The 4,262-nt window shown below is 28.6% G+C and overlaps 1 protein-coding gene across 1 annotated transcript in view; it reads left to right on the top strand.

Annotated features, from left to right (window-relative positions):
* Positions 1-4,262, top strand: part of LOC117182051 (chromosome transmission fidelity protein 18 homolog) — a 33,933-nt gene that overhangs the window by 11,073 nt on the left and 18,598 nt on the right. The window lies entirely within an intron of this gene.

A 4,262-nucleotide genomic window follows, 5' to 3' on the forward strand; every position in this document is an offset into this window, starting at 1 on the left:
ATATACTATTTTTATTATTTAGATCAGTGTTATATAACTTTTTAAAGTTGCAGTTTTAATCTCAAAACAGTATTATAGTTCAAAATTCTAGTAAAGCCATCTCAAATATTTGAAAACGAAGTAAACTACTGAAGTATTTTACGAAATCTTTTATTTGTTTTTAGTTATGTTAGTTCATAACCGAAAATAAGACCTAATATTCTGGGTATCTTCTTGTTACTTTTTAAAAATATTTTGTTCAATCAATGTGGCCGGGTTTATTCTTAATATGAATTTTACACAGAAGAAAAATACGAAAATTATTTCCTGAATTTTAAAAGAATTTAAAATATCTATTAACAGGTTATAATATTTTCGAATGTTTCAATTTTTCTTACAATTTCCGTATTTGGCAATATCTAATGGAAAAGTGAAGTGAAAAAAAACATTCCAAAAAGTAAATTATTTCAGAAGTAAATTTGAACCGCATAGATTTGGTTTTGAAAAGGAGAATATTATGTTTTAAGTTATAAATGTTAATTAAATTATAATCAGAGTATGAAAATTTAATTAAAGATACATTTTATAATTTTATCAATACCTCAGAGTTCTGTACATATTTTCTGCTTGTCAGATCGGGAAAATTGAGTTTAAGAAGAGGAAGAATAATTCAGTGATGAGATTCAAAAAGTTTGTAGTTAAGAGAAAACCGAGTAAAAATTATTTCTGAACAGCGAGGGTTGAACGACCTTTTAGTCGAATAATGAGAAAAGGCAAATTAAGATTAATGTTTTTCCAGAAAAAAACGAAAATTTTACGTATGAAAGAAAATTAAAAAGCAAGAGAAACATGAGCAGCAGAAAAAGAAAAAAGAAAAAGTTTTATATGAAAAATCAGGAAAAAATTATCCTTTAGAAAGAAAAGAAATTTATTGGATAATTCAATTTGCAATGCACAATTGTAAAACAGTTTTAAGTGCATAAATAATTTCAAATTAAAAGTGTTTCAGAGTGAACAATTTTAACTGAAAAGCGTGTCTAGTCGGATGATTTAATTACTTAATAACAAAAATTTATCTTCCATAAATTTAAGTCAATTTTCTGTCATGTATCTAGTATAAAAGTCATTTTCTTTTTGGTCCTTATCCACTTCTCATTCTCATATTTTCATAAATTCTTAAATCCCAGTGCGAACTGCATTTTTATAAATTTTGGTGTACCAATGAATGCACATATTGCATTTATTTAAAAGGCTCGGAAATTCTTTACTATATTTTAGTCATTTTCTAAAAAATATAAGCACTTTTAAAATGTATGAGATGGAAAATTGGATAAAAAAACCAAAATAAATTTTTCTTCTAATCTTTTGATATCTTCAATGTAGAGATTTTGGTGAATAGATCGTCTGGACTTGGTTGCGGCGTTATTAAAAAAATTTATAGTGACACTTGTATGTTCATAGAGTCGAATTTCACTGATTACATATAAGTGCTAACATTTATTTACCTTTATTATAAATTATTTATAATTTTTTAAGTGAACGAACTAAGTTCATTCTTATTACCGAATAGTTTTGAACCGCATATGAAGCGATTTTTAAGTATTTTAAAATATAAAATATACGAGGTTCCATCCAAGAACTTTATGGGATTAGCAGAGTTGGACGATATTAAATCGTCCTCAAATTTTTCTATTTTATGTCTTAGGAGTTATTCAGCGAAGAAAACGAAGTTTTTATCAAACTCGCGGTTTTAACCAGCCTTTTTATACAAGCTATGTGGTTTTAAATATATTTAATTGAAATTATTAATACTTAGGGCGGCGACTTAATCGGGAAATGACCGGGAAGTTTTACTGGCCTGACTTGGAACATGGAATTTGAGAAAATAATTACTTTATACATGCTACTACTATACTTTTACGCTTTCAAATTTTAGATAAAAAAGTACTTCAAGTAGTTTTTAGAGTAGAAGTAGTATCTAAAAAATATATATTTCCTAGTTATAATAGAAAATTTTGTAACATTATTCGTTGGAAAATCATCTTTTTTTAGTTTTAAATCAAACTACTTGGTTAAAAGTTAACTCTTTTGTTAAAAATTAATTTTTTGGTTGAAAATTCCTCATTTTAATTGAAAATTCGTCCCTGATTGAAAATATCCCTACTTTGTTGAAAATAAATTTTTCCAACTTAAAATTTAACTATTCCAGTGGAAAATTTGAGTATTTTTTTTGAAAATTCGTTTTCTTTCTTTGTTAAAGAATTAGATTTTTAACATTAAATTTAACTATTCTATTTTTGGTTGAAAACATGTTTCAAAAATTATATTTTTCATTTAAAAATCAAACTATTCTCTTCAAAATTTATATACTTTTTTTTAGATAATTCGTCTTTTGTGTAGAAAATAAATCATCGGGGTTAAAAATTGATGGTTTCTAGTTTAAAATTCATCCCCCTTAGCAGAAATTATTTTTTAATTGTAAATTCAACTATTTCGTTGAAAATCAACATTTTTTTTTAGTCGATTTTTTTGGGCAGAAAAGTATCTCTTTCTTTGAAAGTTAATCTTCTTGTTGCAAAATTCTTCTTTTCGGTTAAAAATTCAAGTTTTACAGTTAAATATTCATCATTTTAGTTGAAAATTCATCGTTTAGATGAAAATAAAATTACTTGGTTGAAATTTAAGCTCTTTTGTTAAAAATTAATTTGATTGGTTGAAGATTCATCACTAAGATTAGAAATTCATTTCTTTGGTGGAAATATGAGCTATTTGATCGAAAACTGGTTTTTTTTTTTTCTAGATGAAAATGTTTTTTTTCGAAAATTGAATTATTTTGTTATAAATTGTTTCTTGTTTTCTTGAAAATTATTACTTTTTTATCTAAAAGTGTAACTATTAGTTCAGTTCAATGATTTATAATTTTAGTTCAAAATTCATCTCATTGGTTCAACATTCATGTTTTGGCTAAAACTGTAATTATTTAATTTTTGGTTGAAAAATAATCTTTTTTTTTTGTTGAAAATTGGTCTTTTTATAGAAATTAATCTTCTGGGTTGAAAATTCATCTTTTTGGTCAACAAATTTAATTATTCTAGTTAGAAATTCATCATTTTAGTTGAAAATTCATCTTTCTGGTTTTAAATTGAACAATTCTAGTTAAAGATGTGCAACTTTAGTTAAAAATTCCTTACTTTGTTTACAAATTTAACTAGAAAGTAACTTTTTCAACTAAAAGTGTAACTTATTCCAATTGAATATTCCATAGTTATAGTTCAAAATTCGTGGTCTGTCACATTTTCACCTACACCGTTGACTCATATAGCGCGCTTCTCAAAACTATCAAACGCTAAGCGCCCAAGATTTTAACTTGACTAATTAATCACTTCTTTAAAGGCAGAAATGGTATCCAAAGTAACATTAGTAACTAGTGCGCACACACCGATAATAACATTCTACCCTTCGCAAGAGGGTTGAACGCTAAGCACTCAAGATCAGCGAATAAAACCAATCCTAGTAACTTTAGCGACAAAAGCGATGTCACTATAAGAATCACGCATCAGAAAGTAGTCAGTAATATGTTCAGCCAAACGAATGAGTTATATTGCGCGCTTCTCGAAACGATCAAACGCTAAGCGCCCAAGATTTGAACTTGACTAAGTAATTACTTTTTTAAAGACAGAAATGGTATCCAAAGTAACATTAGTAACTAGTGCGCACATCGATAATAACAGTGTATCCTTCGCCAGAGGGCCGAACGCTAAGCGTCCATGATCAGCGAATAGAACCAATCCTAGTAGCTTTAGCGACACAAGCAAAGCCTGTATACGAAACACGCATCAAGAAGTGGTCAGTAACATGTTTAGCCAAACCAATGACAATATGAGTCAACACCGTTGACTCATATAGCGCGCTTCTCTGAACGGGCAAACGCTAAGCGCAGAAGATTTGAACTTGACTAACAAATCACATTTTCAAAGGCCTTTCACAAAATAAATGACAGACAAACATACCGTCGTCGATGGAAATAATGAGTGAATGCTGCATGATGAACGACTGTCACTTTTTAAAGCAAAAAGCGAACAACTTCAGAATGAGCGACGAACTGAAAGTAGGCCTAATGACTTAAAAAAAGTTGGAAACTCGTCATTCACTTATTATTATATTAAACACACACACACATATACAACCGCAGGATTTCGCCGGGAGCGGGTGCTAATCTGAAAAATTGCACCCGCTTCCAGCGAAATCGCGGTAAAATTTCAGCCACAACCACGTCTCACAAC

This window comes from Belonocnema kinseyi, chromosome 10 (assembly GCF_010883055.1).
Source record: "Belonocnema kinseyi isolate 2016_QV_RU_SX_M_011 chromosome 10, B_treatae_v1, whole genome shotgun sequence".
In the NCBI taxonomy this organism is placed as follows: domain Eukaryota; kingdom Metazoa; phylum Arthropoda; class Insecta; order Hymenoptera; family Cynipidae; genus Belonocnema; species Belonocnema kinseyi.